The following is a 12,085-nucleotide window of genomic DNA, read 5'->3' as shown; positions in this document are numbered from 1 at the left end:
ATATATATATATATATATATATATATATATATATATATATATATATATATATATATAATGGTAGGATCAATGGGGAAGTAACCAATCGGGGGGAAGCAGGGGAAAGCAAAACTTTGTTCACGAACATTATAGATTGGGTGAAAATATGAACATTTAATAAATACACTTTGTGATAAATGTTTTTATTTTGGCGGAAAAACGCTCGAAGAAGTAATATATAATAATTATCGTGTTTGTCGAGCGTGTGTTTAGGTTTTAGATATTAGGGTTTATAGGGTTTAGATATTAGGGTTTAGAAATTTAGGGTTTAGGGTTTAGATTTAGGATTTAGATTGAGTTTTTAACACGAACGGTTTAGAGTTTAGGGTTTAGGGTTTGGGGTTTTGGGTTTAGGGACTAAACCCAAAAAACCAAACCCTAAACCATAAACTCTAAATCGGGCTAAATTTTGCTTCACAAAACATGAAGAAAAAAAAAACGTTAACATTCTTCACGATCAATATTATCTTGAATGTTATTTTTATCGATCGTTTTCCCGCCTAAATAATAACATTCATCACGAAGTGTCTTTTCTAAATGTTCATATTTTCGTGTGATTTTGATGTCTGAAAAAAAAATTCGAAAAAACGATATTTTTTTTTTGCTTCCCCCTGCTTCCCCCCGATTGGTTACTTCTCCATTGATCCTGCCCTTATATATATATATATATATATATATATATATATATATATATATATATATATATATATATATATATATATATATATATATATATATATATATATATATATATATATATATATATTGTCTAGGGATCAAATGAGAATTTCTTGACCCTGAGAACTCTCAAATACACCAAAATACACTGAAAAAAAGGGCGGGCGAACAAAAAAGGTGAAATTCGAACAAAAATTGTGAAAGTCGAACAAAAATAAAATGGCGGGCGAACAAAAAAGTGAAATTCGAACAAAAAAGATGAAATTCGAACATTTTTGTGTTCTACATTTTTCATATTCGAACAAAAATTTGTAGAACATGTGAAATTCGAACAAAAAAAATTGAAATTCAAACAATTTGGTGTTCTAAATTTTGGTAATTCGAACAAAAAATTGTTTTTTTTGCTCGCCCGTGTTTTTTTTTTTTTTTTTTGTTGCCCGAATTTCTTGTTTTTTGCTCGTCCGCCATTGCTCGAATTTCAGTTATTTTGGAGTTCCTAGAGTTCTCACACTAAAAAAGTTTATCACTGGATCCTCTCCCTATATATTATATATTGTTTTATATATTTATATATAATATAACATATTAATATATATAAAATGAATAAGTCTTTGATACATTTTAAAATAGTACCATATCTGTTTGACTATTTAAATAATATGTTTGACCTTATAGACGAATATTGTGCATCATCTTGGCAGCATTCAGGATATAAATATAAATATACTCCAAAATTCAATAATTTATGCAGTGGAAATATCCTTGTTTAGTTCATATTTTATTGAAAGTGAATAAGTAAACAACTTTCCCATTAAAATTGATCATCCGAGTTGTATGCCCTAGCATACGCAACATTCTCCACAACGCCAGGACCAATTAATCCAAATGGCATAGACACAATTTAAAAAAAAAAATATATATATATATATATATATATATATATATATATATATATATATATATATATATATAAACATTCTGATTGCTCAAAAAGCACAAAACTCATCTTTGTCAACTACCTGTCTACTATTGGTAAATAGTAATAGTATTTGAGCTCTGAATGCACCTTCACCTTCTGCATCAATGTAATCGCCTTCCCTTCACCACCACCATGATCTAATAGAAGCTGAAATTGATAAAGTATAATACTAGCTAGCATCTTTGTAATTCATATGCAACACAGTAATATAATATAACATACTAAAATTACATTCTTGTTAGTTGGGGTGTCCAATTGTTTGGTTCCCACAACAGATTCCTCGCCACTCCTTTATCATGTGGTTACTAGTTCTTGAAAAATTAAAAACCCAAGATAAATCATCTGTAATTCTATTCAAATAAATCATCTGTAATTAACGTGAGCTCAGCAAGTAACGTTTGTGTGCTCTGCAAGTCTCAACAGGATTCTCACGATGTTTTTCGAATGTCCATATTCAAAGCATGTTTGGTCGAAGATCCTAGATATGATGCCTTTACAGATTGTTTATGATAAATGGAAGGAGGTGTTTCAATGTTTATACGGGGTGGCTCGAGTGGTTGTGTCTAAGATTCTTCTATCCGCTTCCGTTTACTTCATATGGCAAGAAAGGAATTCCCGGTTGTTTAATAATGCTGGTCGTAATCCGGATCTGCTTTTCAAGGCTATTATCTTGACGGTCCGTTTAAAGATGATGTCGTTGAAGTTCAAGGACTCGCATCATGTTCGTGACTTGAGATTAAAATGGAATATTTAAGTTGTTTAGTCGTTTCATTGTTGCTTTGGTTGTTTTTTGTTTGGCTTGTGGGTCTTATGCTGGCTCACAATGTCTGGATGTTGGCCTGTTATTATTAGGCCTATGATGTAATTTTAATCATTAAATCATTAATGATATTCACCGGGTGAGAACCCTTTACCCGAGAAAAAAAACTAAAAACGTATGCTCGATGTGAATAACTTACTTAGGACACGTCTCTAACAAACATTTCATCAAACACTTATCGTGCATCCCTTAACTTCCAACATTTCACTTAAACATCAATCAAATCCAATAATAAAAATCATCCTCTAATTTCACATAAAATCAAATGTAACCTCCATCCACATCTAAGCAATTTTCCATGAACACAAAAACCGTAGAAGGAACTTGCTCGAATAAACATCTTTTTTACATGAATCTATTTTTTTAAACCAAATCATAAACAACATCATAAGAGTAAAAATTTTTGAAAGCAATAAATCATCTGTAATTCTATTCAAATAGATACAAAAACACAGATTAAAAAACCACCGATGTACGCAACCACAATGCAATCGATGCAAGCTAGATGAAACGCTTTGAACATGATAAACGCGGAATCAAAATAACGATATACTCTTAACTCTTACATGCAAAACTTAAAAAACAACCACCATCAAACGACAAATGTGCAAACAAAATTACAACGAAAAAACAAAGTATAACTAAGATAGCAACCTAAACAACAAAATTATGATATACTCTTGGCAGCTATCGAAAACCATATAAACAATGAGAAATCGCACAACACAAAGATGAAGAAAAAAGACGTTAGTCTTTATGTATAGGTAAATAAATCTTAACTAGTGAAATGACCCGTGAAATCACGGATTTGTTTAAACGATACAGCCGAATGATATGTTTTAACTTTAAAGCTAATGTAAATGCAAAAGTTGTTTTGTTTAGATTACGTTGACAATTAGATACACCAGAAAGCAAGAAGCAACCCTAAGTATTTTCATATAACCACTTGAGTATTTAATTAAGTTTCAAAATGAGATAACAAAATTTACAAATTTAGCATTTACATTTACTTAGTACCTAAAACATGTTATTAAATTATTTCGTTTAAATAAACCCGTAATTCCACGGGCTTAATGTACAATAGGTTTTTTTTTATATATATAGTTACTTTGATCACTTGATTAAACATTTGAGTATTTAGAATAGCTACTTTTGTCTCTTGATAAAAACTTTGAGCACATGGGAACTATCAAAAATCAAAACTTACCTGTACACTATGATCCATCATGATCTTGTTTAAGGTTAAAATGTGGTATTGTAACTTCAAAATATAGAATATTTATAATAAACGGGTCAATTTGGATTTCATGCAATCTTTGAAAGCTCAATGGGTTAAAATAGTCACTAAAAGGATTTCATATATTCAAACTTTAAATACCCGTTTTGCTACTATAACCACAACACCATGGTCTACACACATGTATCAAACTATATTACGAATATGACGAACAATACTCTACTAAGCTAAAGTGTGTATATATATATATATATATATATATATATATATATATATATATATATCAATTTTGTAGATATCACTTATTTCTTATTTATCAATAATGTAAAAGAAATCTTACTTCAATAGTTAGTAAATGCACTTCCTTTGAGAAGTGAGGCTGTAGGCATTTTATTAAACACGTCGGATGCATTCAAAAGCCTTCAAAAAGTAATAAACAAACTCTAAGCAAATAAGCTATAAGTAAGTTGAATGGTAGCAAATACGGAAAAAGCAAACGCAAGAAGTATATGGGTCATGGGTGCATTCAAAAGCCTTCAAAATGTAAAACTTACTTTTTACTTATTCGACAAGTTGCATCTCGCTATTAGTTGATTACACCTGTAAATTAAAAACTCACTTCAAAATAGGTAATATGGGTGATACTATTGCTTTTTTCTTTTAAAAGAAAAAAAAGTAACGTCAACATATGGGAGTCAATATGCAACGAAAAAGTCATCTAAAATAATCTCTTTTCATACATGTGTATATCAACTCATATTGAAGAAAATGTACAGGTCAATCTGCAAAGAGATTATTAAAAATAAAAATCCCCAATAAGCAAATCAATACCACGGGGCTCTACGCATTTTGAACCCACACAGTAACATGGATGGCAACAACTCTCATCTTGAGTTCGAAAACAAAGATTATCTCGTTATCAGGTGCTTTAGTTCGAAAATGATTTTCAAGAGAGAGTATATATATATATAAATAAACTAAATAAAGGCAATTTTGCATACCTTTTAATTGTTTATGTATTAATGTACTAAATATGTTCAGATTTTCATACATGAATCATCATCATTATCCAAACTTGATTACTACACTTAAAGCGAATAGCTAAAGCACATGTGCTGTAACATCCCGTTTTCCCGAACATGTCTAAAGGTACATATTTAATCGTTAGTACGCTTATAACTCGTTCGTTATGTGATGAAATGAAATGAGTGTTAATTAATGCGTAAATGTGTATATATATATATATATATATATATATATATATATATATATATATATATATATATATATATATATATATATATATATATATATATATATATATATTGGAATGCATGCATGTATAATTATATGCAAGGGCTTTTGTTGGTGTTAAGTCATGTGAGACTTAAAAATGAAGTTTAGACGTGTATAGGAAGCGAGAACGAAGCGTAAAAGTCAAATAATTAATTGTTAGTTGTTGCCGAGAAACTGGTCAGGCCACGCCTAATGGCGCGCCGCGAAGACCATTGCCGCGCCGCGGCACCTCAAGCAAACTAAAGTCAGGAGGCATGCTAAGAAGGGTCAATTATTCCTTTATATGTCGCGCCGCGGAGAAGAAGGTCGCGCCGCGATCAATAACTAGAATCTGAGTCAGGAGGAGTTTAAACAACTCACATTTTTACGTTGTTTGTCGCGCCGCGAGAAAAGAAGTCCTGCTGCGACATTTCTGGCAGTCTGATGCCGAATTCAGCTTTTAAAAAGTGGGGTTCCAGGGCAAATTCGTCTTTTTGCGTGTAGATCTGATGGGAGCATTTAATCGCCACCACTTATCCATTTTATTCATTTTCATTTCTATTTTTCCTTCTGCATTTACTCTCAAAACATAAAACCCAATTGATTTCTAAGTGAGATTTAAGAGTGAAGATTTGTGAATCAATCCTTGGAGCAAGAATTAAAGTCTTTCTCCTCGTTCTTAGCTACGAGTGGATAGTGTTGGTAAATCTTAACTCCGTATTTTTAGTTTTAGTTAATTTATGGCTAGGGTTTAGCCATTGGAGGCTTGTAAGACCCATTTGGGGGTTAAATGGGTGAACTTGGGTTATGTTGATGTAAGGAAAGCCCAAATGACTATAACCTAGGGTTTGGTCTTGTGAATTGAGGTTGTAAGTGTCAAATGGTGTTGTTAGTCACTATTACACTATTAAATTGAAGAAAGAATTGTTAATGAGTTAAGTTTGACTTGATTTGTGAGTCTAAGTGTTAAAATGGGTCAAATGGGTAATGTTGACCTAGTTTGGGTGAAATGGGTATGAAGTACCCTAAGTTTATGTTAGTTAAAGTTAGTAGACTATAAATCGCTAGCTTTAGTGATTGAATAAGAGTCTTGGCCATTTATGGGCGGTTTTGGTGTAGTTGAGCTATTTAATGTAAAGTGGGTCATTAAATGCTCAAGTGTAAGTATGGTGGTTGGTTCCACAAGTTGTGGATTGAATGTGTACTTAATGTATTATTTACTTTGCTTTGAAGTTCGAAAGTGCATAATCATCATCTTGGTGTTAAGGTGAGTGAAATAATTATGCGTGTACGTATATAATGTATTTATTTGTGTAGTGTGAATGTGGTATTGTCGCGGTGTTTAAGACACCACATTCTAAGTAACGAGTAGTATTGTCGCAGTGTTCAAGACACTACTCATTGTTTTGATTGACATATGATATTGTCGCGGTGTTCAAGACTCCACATTGTCATGGGAGTGTTCAAGACACCACTCATTGTTTTGATTGACATGTGGAATCGTCACGGTGTTCAAGACACCACATTGTCATGGGGGTGAGTTAGTCGCGGTGTTTAAGACATCACCCGGGAGATTAGTGATTACGCGGTGTTTAAGTAACACTAATGGATGTTATGAACTCCGACGGTCTTTCAAGTACCATTCCCTTGTACGATTGGTTAACCATGGTTGTGTGAATTGTATTTAGCATATTAAATTGTGAACTATATGCTATTAATATGCTAACTTATGCTAGCTCGTGTGATTGGAAGTTTAGTTATTATACTTACGATGGTATGATTATTTATATTGCTAGCATGTATGCGGTAAATGCGTAAGTGATTGCAAGTAAGTAGGTTGTATATGTATTCGTAAAATTGTTGCACTCACTAAGCATTAGCTTACCCCTCTCATTGTTTATCTTTTTAGATGCAGGTGTGGATAGGGGAAAAGGGGTTGTTGGGCACTAGGTGTCCCTTGGTGATGCTTGTTGAAGCTTTTGAAGTTGGCCTAGTGTTTTGGGTAGTTTAGCCCCAAACCATGCTCGAGATGTTGTTTGGATTAAAACTATCGTTTATAAATGGGTCAAACTTGTATTACATTTGTTAAGGGCCTTCGTGCTGTTTGTAAACATTTAACTCGTGATATCGTTTACATGGGTTACATGTAACCGTTTAATTGAGCGATAAAGGTTTGTTATTTTAAAAAAAAATTTATCGTATGGAATACGGGTTGGGTTCTTTCAAGTGGTATCAGAGCATGGTTTAAGGGATTTAGGCAACTTGAGATAGGTGCCTAGACTTAAACTTTATTGTGTGTGCGCTTTATGCGGGACTTGCAGGACTTCGGGTCGGATCGGGTTTGGTTAGTGCATAGGGTTATGTGAACTAACCTTGCGCTATTTGTTTATGTGGTATTTGCAATCATCAAGCGAGATGGACGTTGTACTAGTAAGTTAATGCGATGTGCTCGCGTAGTAATGACTAACTACCATTATTACGGGTGCAAATCGTGTCAAACAAGCGATGTACGACGATTGTTGAGCAAGATGGGGCGGTAAGGTGTATATGTGTATATATGTGTGTCATGTCTTTTCATTCGTTGTTTAACCTCCTTCGTTTTATAGAATGAAGATGAGAAATGGACACGACACCGATAATGGGGGCACGAGCGAGGACCCCGAGTTCACGGCCAAAGTTGAGGCCATTTTGAAAAGTCATCATGCATCTTTCCTTTAAGATGTTAAGAAAATGTTTCTAGATACGATTGACGACCAATTAGTCAACGTAGTAAAGGAGCAAATTAAATTTGTCCTTCAAGAGGACAATGTTGGGAGACGAGACTTTTTCTATAAGAATTTTAAAGATGCTCAACCTCCTACTTTTGAGGGCGAACGGGACCCACTTAAGAGTGCCCGGTGGATCTCCGACATGGAGGGGGATTTTCGTACTTGTGAATGCCCTCTTGATAAAAAGACGAGGTACGGTTGTAGCATGTTGAGGGGCGATGCCAAGTTATGGTGGGACGCGAAGATCCAAGTTTATGGTGAAGAACAATGCATGGAATTCACTTGGGATGAATTCAAGGCGGAATTTTTCGACGAATACCGAACTTCGGCCGATCTTACAAGGCTTAAGGATGAATTACGTTCCTTGAGGCAAGGGTCGATGGATTTGAACACTCTCAAATCCGTTTTCTTGTCCAAGACCTAATTTTGCCCGGAGTATGTCGGGAATGATAAAATGTTGAAGGAAGACTTCGATCGCATCTTGAACGATAGTTATCAAGAAAAGATTAGTGTAAACGTGGTGAAAAGCTTCGATGAGTTGTTCAATATGGCCAAAGGTTTTGAGGCGCTCGTGTTAAGAAAGAGTGGCTTTACTTTTGGCAAGAGGAAGTTCGAAGCTACAAGTCATTCGAACAAGAAGAGTAAGGGTGCAACCGAGAGTGTCGGTAGTGTGAAGAAAGGTGTTCCCTTAGAGTTCCATTATTCTTGTCACAATTGTGGACGAAAGGGACATATGGCCTGTGATTGCACCAACCCTCCTTCTACAACCAAACTCACTTGTTATAATTGTGGTAAAGAAGGGCACAAGAGGCCGAAATGTCCCAATTTGAACAATGATCATGTTAAGAAATTAGAGAAGGCGGCGGGTACGGCTAGGGGTCGCAACTACTTGATGACGAATGAAGAAGCCAAACAATCCAATGAAGTCGTCTCAGGTACTTTCATGGTTAACTCTAGTCCGGCACGTATACTTTTTGATAGTGGTGCTAACTTGTCGTTTGTGTCTCCAAGATTTGTGCCTAAGTTGAATAAACCGATAGCCAAGTTAAGTCATCCGGTAGAAGTCGAAATAGCGGATGGTAAAACGGTGCTAGGGGTTGATGTTTGTAAAAATTGTAATGTTGTGTTTGGTACCGAAACTTTTGAAATCGATCTCATTCCGATGACTTTGGGTGACTTTGATATTGTTGTTGGTATGGATTGGCTCGATCGTAATAGAGCCGATATTGCATGCCATGATAAATTCATTCATGTGAAGACCCCAAGTGGGGGAGAGTTAATTATTCATGGCGATAAGCGAAGAAGACTTGTGCCGATATGCACTTTTGCACGGGCACGTCGTTTCCTTGTTAGTGGTGGCATGGATTTTCTTGCCCATGTTGTTGATACTCTTGATGAGCCACCACCCATTCGTGAAATTCCGGTGGTAAATGAATTTGAAGACGTTTTTCAGGATGAGTTACCGGGTGTTCCGGCGGAAAGACAAGTTGAATTTCGCATTGAGTTGATTCCGGGGGCTACCCCCATTGCTAAAACTCCTTATCGTTTAGCACCGACGGAAATGAAAGAGTTGTTAAATCAAACCCACGAGTTACTTGAAAAGGGTTTTATTCGCCCGAGCTCCTCGCCATGGGGTGCTCCGGTTTTATTTTTGAAGAAGAAGGATGGTAGTATGCGGATGTGCATCGACTATCGGGAGTTGAACAAAGTGACGATCAAGAATCGTTATCCATTGCCTCGGATTGACGATTTGTTTGACCAACTCCAAGGTGCAACGTATTTTTCTAAGATTGACTTACGGTCCGGCTATCATCAAGTGCGGGTCCGTGAGGAAGACATAGAAAAAACGGCGTTTCGAACTCGTTACGGGCATTTTGAATTTTTAGTCATGCCCTTTGGTCTTACGAATGCACCAGCGGCATTCATGGATCTTATGAACCGAGTGTGCCAACCTATGTTGGACAAGTCAGTAATTGTGTTCATTGACGACATACTTGTTTATTCTAAGAGTATGAAGGAACATGAGTGAAATGTCCCGTTCTTATTGATTAAAAACGTTCCATATTAATTGATTTCGTTGCGAGGTTTTGACCTCTATATGAGACGTTTTTCAAAGACTGCATTCATTTTTAAAACAAACCATAACCTTTATTTCATCAATAAAGGTTTAAAAAGCTTTACGTAGATTATCAAATAATGATAATCTAAAATATCATGTTTACACACGACCATTACATAATGGTTACAATACAAATATGTTACAACAAAATAAGTTTCTTGAATGCAGTTTTTACACAATATCATACAAGCATGGACTCCAAATCTCGTCCTTATTTAAGTTTGCGACAGCGGAAGCTCTTAATAATCACCTGAGAATAAACATGCTTAAAACGTCAACAAAAATGTTGGTGAGTTATAGGTTTAACCTATATATATCAAATCATAATAATAATAGACCACAAGATTTCATATTTCCATTTCTCGTAAACATACGTCCCATGCATAGAGACAAAATATCATTCATATGGATTGAACACCTGGTAACCGACATTAACAAGATGCATATATAAGAATATCCCCATCATTCCGGGACACCCTTCGGATATGATATAAATTTCGAAGTACTAAAGCATCCGGTACTTTGGATGGGGCTTGTTGGGCCCGATAGATCTATCTTTAGGATTCGCGTCAATTAGGGTGTCTGTTCCCTAATTCTTAGATTACCAGACTTAATAAAAAGGGGCATATTCGATTTCGATAATTCAACCATAGAATGTAGTTTCACGTACTTGTGTCTATTTTGTAAATCATTTATAAAACCTGCATGTATTCTCATCCCAAAAATATTAGATTTTAAAAGTGGGACTATAACTCACTTTCACATATTTTTACTTCGTCGGGAAGTAAGACTTGGCCACTGGTTGATTCACGAACCTATAACAATATATACATATATATCAAAGTATGTTCAAAATATATTTACAACACTTTTAATATATTTTGATGTTTTAAGTTTATTAAGTCAGCTGTCCTCGTTAGTAACCTACAACTAGTTGTCCACAGTTAGATGTACAGAAATAAATCGATAAATATTATCTTGAATCAATCCACGACCCAGTGTATACGTATCTCAGTATTGATCACAACTCAAACTATATATATTTTGGAATCAACCTCAACCCTGTATAGCTAACTCCAACATTCACATATAGAGTGTCTATGGTTGTTCCGAAATATATATAGATGTGTCGACATGATAGGTCGAAACATTGTATACGTGTCTATGGTATCTCAAGATTACATAATATACAATACAAGTTGATTAAGTTATGGTTGGAATAGATTTGTTACCAATTTTCACGTAGCTAAAATGAGAAAAATTATCCAATCTTGTTTTACCCATAACTTCTTCATTTTAAATCCGTTTTGAGTGAATCCAATTGCTATGGTTTCATATTGAACTCTATTTTATGAATCTAAACAGAAAAAGTATAGGTTTATAGTCAGAAAAATAAGTTACAAGTCATTTTTGTAAAGGTAGTCATTTCAGTCGAAAGAACGACGTCTAGATGACCATTTTAGAAAACATACTTCCACTTTGAGTTTAACCATAATTTTTGGATATAGTTTCATGTTCATAATAAAAATCATCTTCTCAGAATAACAACTTTTAAATCAAAGTTTATCATAGTTTTTAATTAACTAACCCAAAACAGCCCGCGGTGTTACTACGACGGCGTAAATCCGGTTTTACGGTGTTTTTCGTGTTTCCAGGTTTTAAATCATTAAGTTAGCATATCATATAGATATAGAACATGTGTTTAGTTTATTTTAAAAGTCAAGTTAGAAGGATTAACTTTTGTTTGCGAACAAGTTTAGAATTAACTAAACTATGTTCTAGTGATTACAAGTTTAAACCTTCGAATAAGATAGCTTTATATGTATGAATCGAATGATGTTATGAACATCATTACTACCTTAAGTTCCTTGGATAAACCTACTGTAAAAGAGAAAAATGGATCTAGCTTCAATGGATCCTTGGATGGCTCGAAGTTCTTGAAGCAGAATCATGACACGAAAAAAAGTTCAAGTAAGATCATCACTTGAAATAAGATTGTTATAGTTATAGAAATTGAACCAAAGTTTGAATATGATTATTACCTTGTATTAGAATGATAACCTACTGTAAGAAACAAAGATTTCTTGAGGTTGGATGATCACCTTACAAGATTGGAAGTGAGCTAGCAAACTTGAAAGTATTCTTGATTTTATGAAACTAGAACTTTTGG

This window comes from Rutidosis leptorrhynchoides, chromosome 4, assembly GCF_046630445.1.
Source record: "Rutidosis leptorrhynchoides isolate AG116_Rl617_1_P2 chromosome 4, CSIRO_AGI_Rlap_v1, whole genome shotgun sequence".
NCBI classification, from domain to species: domain Eukaryota; kingdom Viridiplantae; phylum Streptophyta; class Magnoliopsida; order Asterales; family Asteraceae; genus Rutidosis; species Rutidosis leptorrhynchoides.
Note: the sequence above shows the minus strand (reverse complement) of the source record.